Raw genomic sequence first — 12,795 nt, 5'->3', positions numbered from 1 at the left:
AGGGTAGAGTTTTCAGTTATATTTATTTAGTATCCTAGGACACATAATAGCAAAATTGAGGCATCAATATTAAACTACTCTTTCTGTTCTTATATATAACTGTGAATTAGACCACTCAGACTGCACAAAGAGTTAGCACAAGGAAATAATTCAAAGTCCCACAAAGTTAAATGTTATAATATTTCCTCTAACCCTTCTTTCTTCTACTTAACAAAAGAGCTTGTCACCACACTGCATCTGTCTTAACTTCCACCTTTTTCTTTAACTTGAAGTGTATATCTTGTGGTGATTTAATGATTGCTTTTCATTTTATCTTGTTTGTGTCTGATTTATAAATTTTAAACAATAAAGCTATGTCATTTTGTAATGAGAAAATAAATATCTTTTTCTCCAACATTTAACTACAAATCTTTAATTTCCTATTCTCTGCCTAATTTCTTTATATTCTTGTATGCTTACTATTTCATTTTCTTCTCTTCCATTCACTCTTTTTCGTTTTGTTTTTTTGTTTTCAAGTCACATGATATAAATAGTCCCATCTTGGCTGATTTTAAGCTACCAAAGGCTTCTCAATACCTCACCAATTTCTGAATATTTCACAATTGCCTCTTTTTACCAGCTCTATTGACCAATTAAAATGTGATTTTGTGTAAGTTAAAGGTGCACAACATCATTTGATAAATATATATTGCAAAGTAATAACGTCAGTTAACATAATCACTTCAAATAATTACTATTTGTGTATGTGCTTGTGTGGTAGAATATTTGAGATCTCTTACACTTTCTTAGCAATATGTTAATACAATATTATTAACTATAGTCACCATACTGTACATTAGATCACCAGAAGTTATTCATCTTATAACTGGAAATATATTTCCTTTAAACAAAATCTCCCCATTCCACCTAACACCCTCAGCCCCACCTCTGGCAATTTATACTCTATTTCTATGATTTTTTCTTTTTTAGGTTTGACATATAAGTGCGATCACTATAACATTTTATAGATCATCCATGTTCACTACTCCACTTTCTTCCCTCTATTTTACTTTTGAAAGCATTTTAGTCTGATTTCTCCCATTCCAGTGTTGAAATTGCATTCTCAGTGCTAACAAAGATCACCTAATTGCTAAACCTAATATCTCTTCATCTTTTCCACATACTTAATCTCCAGCAGTAATGGAAAGTAATGATAAACTTTGTTTGGAATTCCCTTCCTTCCCTCACACAGCCCTGAACTCTCTTAATTTTTGGCCCCATTTGTTAACATTAGTTTTGCTCCATAACCTGTGTCCTAGTTCTATTTTTTTTTATCTGACCCTGAAATAGCATAATTATAAATTGACTTAATGGCCAATTTTCTCTTTCTTTAATGATCTTTCCAAATAGTTCATCCAATTCACTTCTACAATGGTCACTTCTGTATTGATAGCTTTCAAACCTGCATCAACAATTTTGCCATCTCTCTTGATTTATAGAGTAACTAGAGGCCCAGCGCATGAAATTTGTGCACTCAGGGGGGTCCCTCAGCCCAGCCTGTGCCCTCTCGTAGTCCAGGATCCCTCGGGGGATGTCCGACTGACGGCTTAGGCCTGCTCCCTAAGCCGTCAGTCGGACATCCTTAGCACTGTCTCTCCTACCACCACTGCTTTGCTCACCAGCCTTGAGCCTGGCTTCTGGCTGAGTGGCCCTCCCCCTGTGGGAGCACACTGACCACCAGGGCGCAGCTCCTGAACTGAGTGTCTGCCCACCGGTGGTCAGTGCATGCCATAGCAACCAGCTGTTCCACCATTTGGTCGATTTGCATATTAGCCTTTTATTATATAGGGTTTTCTGTTTGCTGGACATTCCATGAAATGTTTTAAAGATGTTTGGGTTTTTTTAAATATATTTTTATTGATTTTTAGAGAGGAAGGGAGAGGGAGAGAGACATAGAAACATCAATGATGAGAGAGAATCATTGACTGGCTGCCTCCTGCACGCCCCACACAGGAGATGGAGCCCACAACCCAGGCATGTGCCCCTGACCGGAATCAAACCTAGGACCCTTCAGTCTGCAGGCCAACACTCTATCCACTGAGCCAAACCAGCTAGGGCTTAAAGATATTTTTAATTAAACCTTTCTTATCTAACCCCTCTCCACACATAAATACTCCTAAAGACCTATGCACTCCTCTTCTAAACATCTTGTTTTTCTTCTTCCCCTCTCAATATCCACTGCTTTATATCATCTTTTTCCAGGACTAGAAATAGCTACTTAAATCCTTCTTATACTCCAGTTGCTCTCTCTGTTTCATCTTCACTAGTGTTACTAATTTCTCTTTCTAAAACACAGATTTGATTATTTTACTAAATTAAAACTGGCTTATATAGAACATAAAATGATTCCTGTGAGGACCTAGATTGCTTTTCCAATACAATTTCCTGCCATTTTATACAACCATATGTGCAACTTCTGCCAGAAAAGAATTCTTGCTCTTCCTTAGATGTACCATACCCTTTACAATTTTCTACTTCTGCTATGATGGTCTCAAAGCCTAAAATTATATTCCTTCTTACATTTGCCTGCAGAAATCATATTCATTTAAACAAAGCCCTGCTGATGTGCCACTTTTTCTACAGGAAGTGTCCCCATTTCTTCCATTCAGGGTTCTGCAATGAATAATAGTACCCACAGCACATTATTTGAATAGGTGTGTAGGTGCTAGTGACCTAATAGAAAATGTAGTTATAAATATTTTAAGAACTTATAGTAACACAAAATTACATCAATCCAATGATTAGTTTGAAATTAGTAGAATGAGCTTTCTGATGGGACACAGACCTTCATTGAGTGGCACTTACTACTTAGTAATTCTATGGCATGCTTCGTTTTCTAAAATGCAATATACACTTACAGTCTACTGTGGACAAGGCCTTGCTTATCATCTTTGTTCATTAACTCCTGAGGTGGCTTTCATGCAAGAATGTTTACTATGGGAATACCCAAGTTCCTTGACACAGCTCTTAAATACACGGCAAAATAAGTGTTCTCTACATGCTGATAAGGAATCCTTATCAATATGTTTCAGAATGAGAAGTTTTCCCTTTTGAAAATGATTTTCTTTCATATAAAAATAAAGAAAAAAAGTCCTCATAACATGACAGGTAAAAATCACCTGTAAATATGTTATTCTTCCTGTTCATTCCAGTCATCCAAACCAAAGAGTAACAACTCAAAAAGTTAGGTTTTATTTTTACAGACATTTTCCTTTTTTAGGTGTATGTGCTTTTACACACATCTTGCTTTGTTGTTGTTTAAATAGGTTTTTATTGATTTTAGAGACAGGGAGGGAGAGGGAGAAAGAAAGACAAACATCACCTGGCTGCTTCCTGGATGCCCCCTACTGGAGATCAAGCCAGCAACCTGGGCATGAGTAGGTATCAAACCAGCAACCTCCTGGTACATGGGAGGATGCTCAACCAACTGAGCCACACTGTCTGAACTTGTTATTTTTTTGTGTCTGTGGTTTTGGGTGTTTTTTTTTTTACATGTTTGTGTGTTTTAAGAAATTGAGCTAATGCCATAATATTCCGCAGAAATTATATTTTGTTTGCTTTTTTGTTTTTACCTATCATTATGACTATTCCAAATTAGCATATGTAAACGCATTTAATATATTGCAACAGCACAAACAGGCAATAGCTGATATAAGTATTGCAAATTTTGGAGAGCCTTCCACTATGAGAATAATATATGATGATTAGACAGTTTCCATAATTCTGGGTTGAGCAATAAAAAGTTATGTTTTGTCCAATGAGGCATTAACTACCTCAGAAAAATAGCCTTATTGTTATTAAAATTATTTCATGACATATAAAACATGGAAAATGATGGATCCAGCCTGGCTGGCATGGCTCCATGGTGAGCATCCACCTATGAATGAAGAGGTCATGGTTCTATTCTGGGTCAGGGCACATGCCCAGGTTCTGGGCGCAATTCCCAGAGAGGGGTGTGCAGGAGGCAGCCGATCAATGATTCTCTCTCATCATTGATGTTTCTATCTCTCTCTCTCTCCTTTCCTCTATGAAGTCAATAAAAATATTTTTTAAATAATGGATCCACTATAAAATCAATTTGAATTCAGTTGTATTTATAATTTTTCTTTTTATTTTTTCACCTGTGAGTTGGGAAACATTGTGATCTTCCCCTTAGCAAAAGTATTCCTATTTCTATCTTCCAATATCCACAGTTACTTTATTGCTCATTAGACAGGGACTAGGATTAAAAAAAGTAATAGTGTTAAATTTCCTCTGAGAAAAACTAGCCATTGGCCGTAGAATAAACCATATTTCTTCAGTTACACAAAAGGTGGTGGACAAAGCAGGTGACACTAATTTTAACTAAGTAGGGTTTCTATTTCTTCTAGAATATCTAACTTGTACCTTGAAATTAGATAGTTTAATAAGTTATAAGTATGTAATAATAAATAAGCATGAACAGCACAGATTTTATAAAGTGTGTCAAGTGAGAGTGGCTCATATCCCGGGAAATATCCCAATAAGAGACTTAGTTGTTCAATGGTTTCCAATGGGGCCTTGTAAGGCAGGACAGAGAATATTGTTAAGGACAAATATGAAATTACCAGGAGTAGATAAATGCTGGTCCCTGATGATGGACAACTTCTATTAGTCCTTGGAAATTGAACACGGAAAGACATGGCGTGGCTACTTTCTAGACGTAAAAGGGAATTATCCCTGGTCTCATAGAGATGAGCTAGTGCAGGTGCTACCCACTATTTCTTCCTAATCCTTCTTTGCCCATGCACCAATTTCTTACCATCTACACTTTGCAACATGCTTGTGTTTTCATCATGACATTCAATTAAAGCACGATGTGGAATTTGGGGGGATGACTTTTAATTACTTATTTTCTTTCCAGGAGGGAAAAGAATGTCTTCTGGGACTGAGTGAAGCCCAAGAGGGAAAAGGAAGAGACTGGTAACAGTGTTCCCAGTGACTTAATTATAATTTTAAAAATGTAAATTTATTTTGTATTCCAGGCTAGCACATTATCTATTATAAATAGTAAGGTTGGTTGTTTAAGAGAATCAGAATTATTATACTTTGTAAATTTCAATAAGAATCTAGAATTTAAAACACTATGTCTATGATATAAACTAATATTAAGATTTTTATCATATATTTTATAGCATATATTATTATTATATAAGCTGACATAAACTACTATTTTATTGTTTATTGATCAAATATGTTCTACACTTAAAAACTATGACCTAATAGATAAGAATTTTTATTCAGTGAAATATTAAGTCAAATTGTTCACTGGGGAAAAAAATCAATGTTTATATTTCAATGTATATTTTTCTAATAAAGTCTACCTACCCAATATTAGATAATATACGTTTAATTCACTTATAAAAGTTAAATGCTGTGAACTTTTATTCCACAAATTTACATATTTCACAAACATTAAGTGAGTGCAAATTCTCTTTGAAACACTATGCTGGATATTGGAAATGGCAAGGTAAAATATTGTTAGGGACAAATATGAAATGACCAAAATGGATAAATATTGGTTCCTGATGATGGACATCATAGTCTAGCAAAAAAGAGAAATACTAAACTAGTAGATAGAGTTGGATTTATAAGAGGCTAGGAGAGTAAATAGATCAGGAAAGGCTATGGAATTAGATAACAGTTCAGGAAAGGCTATTCGTAGGAAGTGACATAGAAAATTAATCGTTTTGTTTCTACATTTGGCCCCTCACCCATCCCCCTCTCAGAGTAGCTTGGTAGTCTTTTTCCTATGGCTTTTGTAGAAACCTTATAAACAACACTCATTCTAATCAAATTGGAGTGAACTTGTACACAACGACCCAGTTTCCATTTCCATGGCAACATTTCATGAGACATTATCTTTTAAAATTAGCATGTGATCATTACTATTAGAGATGGCTAAATTGAAAAGCTTTAGGAACATTCTAAGAAAAAAAATCATTCCGTGCTGGCAGATGAATGTGTTTTGAATACAAAACAATGCACTGTGAAAAAAGGACTTTGAGAAAATATATTGGTTTAGAAAAGTAAATAATTTCTAAGACAGAAGTCATAGGAAGTACAAAAGATCTATTAGCTCAAACAAAATAAATATTTCCAAAGTGGTAAAAAATACTTTATAAATTAAAGCAAAATATTTTTAATGAAGAGATTAGTAATGTAGGAAGGGAGGAAATGCTCAGAAAATGAAAAGGGTTGGGAAGTTTCCAACTCAGATCAAAAAAGATTTAATAAAAAGTTTAATAAAAATTGGTAGAAGCCTACTATCAAAGTGGACAAAGGAAAATAGGACATGTGAGAAGAACAGCACCAGTAATAGAGTGTCTGCTCTCTTAATGGACATAAATAGGAACTCTGAAGTTTTCACACAGAGAGTAGAATCCCATTAAAAAGATACAGATTTATGGATTGAATCACAATATTAATCTTTCTGCATGACATCTGGCATATGTTTTGAAGGCCTATGTTCAACTACCCTTCATCTTTTTTCTTGTACTTTCTTTCTGGGATGTAAACTCCTAGTAGTTTTGAAAGTCATACACAATTTTATTTACATTATATGTTGAAATTCTACCTTGGAATTTATAACAAGCCACACACAAAAGTGTGGATTTAAGTGATGCCTTAAAATATGGTTATAACACTTTTAATATGTTAGAATTCCATTTTGTTCATATTTTACTTCAATTGTTTAATATAATATATAAGATACCTGAAAAAGTGCAGAATTATTTACCTAAATATCAATAAACTCTTATTAAACTGCAGATAACAGGTATAAAAATGTTCTCTGAGTCAATTAAAATTCAGATTGTTGATTGTTGGTCATGAAACACACACATACACACACCTGAAGGTGATTAATAAAACCTATTTACATCAGTGTCTGGAGCTATCAATAAGTAGTTCAGTTTAATAACATCTAATTGAACATTCTAGTCTCTATGTCTTCATGAGAAGCTGATAAAATGTCAGAAGTGGAGTGACAATTAGGGCTAATCTTCAAATACATCTGTCATCTGCATAAGAATGGAAGTCTAAGCCATGTCTTCACTGATAGGAAGCATATAAATGTGAAATAATAATGAAATAAACCCAAAGCAGGGAACTGAAAAACAGAGAAGATACTATAAAAGGAACAGAATTAAAATCAGCAACAGCAGATTGCACAGGATCAGATAATTTTGATTAAAACCCAGCAAATTCAATTCCTATTGAAAAGAGGAACTATAATGTACAGATTTGTCAAGGAAAAAAAAGTAAGCAAATTCTTCCTTCCTAACCCATCCACAGTTCTTGGTTGTTAGTAATTTACCCTAGTCATGATGGTCATGTTTATGTATACAGTGCTCCCTCTGCTTGCTTTGTTCCACTGAATCACCTATTTGTGTGCTAGGATAAAAGCATATAGAGCATTCTATTAGTAATAGAAATAATTTCTATGAATTAATGATTCATTAAAATTTTTCATAAAAGAGAAAATACAATCCTATCTAATAAAAGAGAAACATGGTAATTAGCGTATGACTGCTACCCTTCCCATTGGCTAATCAGTGAGATATGCAAATTAACTGCCAGCCAAGATGGCGAACGGCAGCCAGGCAGCTGACGGGAACAGGGAGGCTTGCTTGCTTCAGTGATGGAGGAAGCCAAGCTTCCCCACCTGCCTTGCCGGCCTCTCAGCTGCACTCTAAGCAACATTGTAACAAATATAAAAGCTAAACAAAACCCCGGGCTTCAGCCAGCAGGACCGCAACATTGTTTCAAATACAGAAGGGTAAACAAAGGCCAGAAACCTGCTTTCAGCAGCGGAGGTCTCATAGCTGGAGCGGAGCCTCAGAGCTAAAGCTGGCCCAGAATTTAAAAAAAAAGGAAAAAAGGACAGGTAGGGAGCTCCAGTCACCCGCCAGCCTGAAAATGGCCCTCAGCCCCAACCCAGGCTGGCCAGGCACCCCAGTGGGGACCCCCACCCTAAAGGGAGTGTGACCAGCTGCAAACAGCCATCATCCCCTCACCCAGGCTGGCCAGGCACCCAAGCGGGACCCCCACCCTGAAGGGGGTGTGACCAGATGCAAACAGCCATCATCCACTCACCCAGGCTGGCCAGGAACCCAAGCGGGACCCCCACCCTGATCCAGGACACCCTACAGGGCAAACTAGCCAGCCCCCACCCATGCACCAGGTTTCTATCCTATATAGTAAAAGGGTAATATGCCTCCCAGCACCAGGATCAGCGGAGCCATGAGGCCTCCCAGCACCTGGATCAGCGTGACAGGGGGCAGCGCCCAAACCCCCTGATCGCCCTGCGGCTCTGTGTGTCACAGGGGGCGGGGCCACAACCTCCCTATCCGCCCTACTCTGTTCCTGACAGGGGGGAGCTCCTCAACCCCCTGATCAGCCCTGCTCTGTGCGTGACAGGGGGGAGCTCCCCAACCCCGATTGCCCTGCGACTCTGTGTGTGACAGGGTGCAGCGCCCCAACCCCCTGATCGGCCCTGCTCTGTGTGTGACAGGGGAGAGCTCCCCAACCCTCTGATCGCCCTGCGGCTCTGTGTGTGACAGGGGACGGGGCCACAACCTCCCTATCTGCCCTGCTCTGTTCCTGACAGGGGGGAGCTCCCCAACCCCCTGATCACCCTGCGGCTCTGTGTGTGACAGGGTGTGGCGCCCCAACCCCCCCCCCATCCGCCCTGCCCTGAGTGTGACAGTGGCGGCACCCCAACCCCCTGATCTGCCCTGCTCTGTGTGTCACAGGGGCGGTGCCCCAATTCCCCTATTGGTCCTGCTCTGTGAGTGACAGGGGGGAGCTCCTCAACCCCCTGATCAGCCCTGCTCTGTGCGTGACAGGGGGGAGCTTCCCAACCCCCTGATGGGCCCTGCTCTGTGCGTGACAGGGGGGAGCTCCACAACCCACTGATCGGCCCTGTTCTGTGTGTGACAGGGTATGGAGCCCCAACCCCCCTGATGGGCCCTGCTCTGTGCATGATAGGGGGCAGCGCCCCACCCCCCTGATCGGCCCTGCTCTGTGCGTGACAGGGGGTGGCGCCACAACCTCCCTATCGACCCTGCCTTGAGTGTGATAGTGGGCAGTGCCCCAACCCCCCAATTGGCCCTACCCTGAGAGTGACTAGGGGTGGCATCGCAACCTCCTGATCCGTCCTGCTCTGTGCATGACAGAGGGTGGCACCCCAACTCCCCAATCGGCCCTGCTCTGAGCCCGACCAGGGGCTGCACCTAGGGATTGGGCCTGCCCTCTGCCACCCGGGAGCAGGCCTAAGCCAGCAGGTCGTTATCTCCCAAGGGGTCCCAGACTGCAAGAGGGCACAGGCAGGGCTGAGGGACCTCCTTGCCACCCCCCCGAGTGCACAAATTTTTGTGCACTGGGCCTCTAGTCTATATATAAAAGCCTAGTATGCAAATTATCCCCTCAGAAGTTCAACCAAGAGACCTGGAGTTTGATCTCTCACTATGACATGCACTGACCACCAGGGGGCGGCACAGAAGAAAGGAAGACCCCAGCCAGCAGCCAGACGGCCCCAATTGGCCCTGGCCACCAGCCAGGCCTAGGTACTCTACCCATGCACAAATTTTGTGCACCTGACCTCTAGTTTAATATGTTTGTCAGTAAGAAAATTAGACAAATTATGTTGTAAGACAGAATGAGATGAATCGGTATGCAATATATACAGAAACTATAATGCTCTTGAGGCCATTCAAGAGAAAAGGTGAGTAGAAGTGAAATGGGAAGCAGAAAGAAGAGAAAAATATAAAAAGATGGTGTGAGCAGGACGACGGTGTATAGGGAAGTCAGGAGTAAACAAAAAAAAAATGTAAGCAACTGGCTGGATGAAGGATTTAAAAGATAAGAATGCCATCCCTTCCCAATTGAGCAAGTTACCTCCTATACATTTAAACACTGTTGTTGCTTGTTTGATTAGATGAAATTGTGAACAATGGCTACTTGAATTTATGTAAAATTTACATAACACAGAAAATAAGAAAGCAGGAATTTGGAGTATTAACCATTAGACATTAAATTTTCACCTACTGATCCAAGAAATACACTGAAATATTTTAAAAGACTATGCACCTTCCCAGAATTTAAAACGGGTGTTAAACTATCTAATGTACATCTACAAAGGAAGGAAACTTCACTTGACAATTTGTAATTTCAAAATGTACCATGCTCTAACTTAATTCCATAGCTTTTCACATGCTATTTCCTTCATCTGGAATATTATCTTTTAGTTCCTAACTTGTTAGCTAAAATTCATTCTTCCACATCCTTACTTATGTTAGAGGATTAATACTTTACTTTGTTTGTTTACCTACTAGTTTCTTTATGTCCACAACCAAGTCTTTCATCTAGTGACAAGAAGATGGCTTTGAGTATAACACATAGTTAATGCTCAAAAAGTTTTATTTAATAATAATTAAATAAATAATGTGAAATGTTCCTACATAGAAAAAATTAAAATGTCAAAGTTTACAATTTAAATGTTTCAATGAAAATGCAAGAAAAAAGCAATTCATCAAAAAAGTATCTAAGGGAAATTTGAATGTCACTTGTAACTCTATAAAGACAATCTTTCCTCCTAGCAGAAGGTCAAATACATATTTTATGATGATTTATTATCATTCTTTTATGAAGGTATTTATTCAACAGCAAACACTGACTTACACTGTTTTAATGCCAAAATGAAATCAGATAGAATCCTTTAAGGAACTTGAAGTCTTAAAGTGGAGTTAGAAAAAAAAGGTATTTTACTAGTGTTGTAAGTCCTGAGATAAAGCAAAGATAAAGGGGTCATGGCAACATTTTTGCAACTTGGGAATTTTGAGAAGGTGTCTTTGAGATGTGTCAGAGTTGATTCTTGAAAAGTTACAACACAGAAACACTGAGTAGAAATTCAGGATGGGCTTCCAGGCAAAAGGGAAAAAGGTGCACTAAATAACATATTGGATATAAGAAAACTTTGTAATTCCCAAAACACCTAAAATTTGAGCTGGCGAGATTCTCTAAATCAGAGGTTCTCAACCTGGCTCATTCCACGACCCTTTAATACAGTTCCTCATGTTGTGGTGACCCCCAACTATAAAATTATTTTCATTGTTACTTCATAACTGTAATTTTGCTACTGTTATGAATCGTAATGTATATATCTGATATGCAGGATGTATTTTCATAGTTAGAAATTGAACATAATTAAAGCATAGTGATTAATCACAAAAACAATATGTAATTATATATGTGTTTTCCGATGGTCTTAGGCGACCCCTGTGAAAGGGTCATTCGACTACCAAATGTGTCGCGACCCACAGGTTGAGAACCGCTGCTCTCGATGGAGCTGGAGAGGTAAAACAGTAACAGTTCTAGGAGAGCCATATATGATACGCTATGGCAGTTGTGGGATTTTTGCTTTATTTCAAAACTAAAGGGATACTTTGGAGGTATTGAAAGACATTTGACCTAACCATGACTGAATTTAATTTGATCAGTCCAGGAGCCAAACGCAGGATGAGTTTAAGAAAGTAAAAACTAGAGGCCTGGAGACAAGCATAAGAGTCAAGTATTGACCCCTCCTCCCCATATACTTACTTTTGAAAAGGTAGATCTATTTAGTTTTAAATACAGAGCATAACACATTTTTTCACTTATTTACTCACTCATTCATTCAATTAACACTATGTACAGGGTGCCCCAGCAAAGAGGTACAAAGCATGTTTTAAAAATCTGAATTTGACCCGAAACCGCTTTGGCTCAGTGGATAGAGCGTCGGCCTGCGGACTCGGGGGTCCCAGGTTCGATTCCGGTCAAGGGCATGTACCTGGGTTGCGGGCACATCCCCAGTGGGAGGTGTGCAGGAGGCAGCTGATCGATGTTTCTCTCTCATGGATGTTTCTAACTCTCTCTCTCTCTCTCCCTTCCTCTCTGTAAAAAATCAATAAAATATATTTTTTAAAAAAATCTGAATTTGACAGTATTGTTAAAACGAAATAAAAAAAATTATTTCTTTCAAATGTATCCAACAACCAAACCAAATGTTAATATTTTCTCTGAATCTTATACATATGCTTTCATGAATTATTAGGAACTTTTGTGGCTAGAATTGAGGTCTTGGTGATGCTGCTAAACAATTTTTAAAATATATGCAAACAATTTTTTTATCTAATTATTTTATTTTTACCAATAGGCTTGACAAACCCTTGGTGATATGAAGGCCGCATGATAACTAACCATTTCCCGAAATAATGGGGCTTCATTAGAAGCTTTTTCCTGCTTATAGCAAATAGAATGATCCTCTAATTGAAGTGATGATACATAGGAGAGTCTAGTTCCCTATGCCAAAAATTATGCTTAAAATTTTTAAAAATTCTTTATTGTTGAAAGTATTGCATATGTCCCCCTTTCCCTGCATTGTCCTCCCCCAGCCTGACCCTGCCCCCTACCCCAGCCCAGGCCTCAAACAATTATTATTGATTATTTCCAAGAACAAAATAGAAGATTCTACCGAATGTCCGACTGTCAAGATCACTTGTGTGTATACTACTCATTCCTATTCCTCAGAAATTGTCAGATAGGATGGCATCGTTACATTAATCTAAGAAACACCAGTAACAAAAACCTTATCATGAGGATTTACTATATGCCAGGCACTGTATAACGCTCTATTTTATAGATTTTAAGCATTAAAAAAACACACAAAACAACAAAATACAGCACCCAGGAGGTAAA

General features: G+C 38.7%; 1 protein-coding gene across 2 annotated transcripts in view; it reads right to left on the bottom strand.

Annotated features, from left to right (window-relative positions):
* Nucleotides 1-12,795, bottom strand: part of CSMD3 (CUB and Sushi multiple domains 3) — an 886,927-nt gene that overhangs the window by 476,396 nt on the left and 397,736 nt on the right. The window lies entirely within an intron of this gene.

This window comes from Myotis daubentonii, chromosome 17 (genome assembly GCF_963259705.1).
Source record: "Myotis daubentonii chromosome 17, mMyoDau2.1, whole genome shotgun sequence".
NCBI lineage: Eukaryota > Metazoa > Chordata > Mammalia > Chiroptera > Vespertilionidae > Myotis > Myotis daubentonii.
The sequence above is the reverse complement of the archived record's forward strand: the minus strand, read 5'-3'. Positions and strand labels throughout refer to the sequence as shown.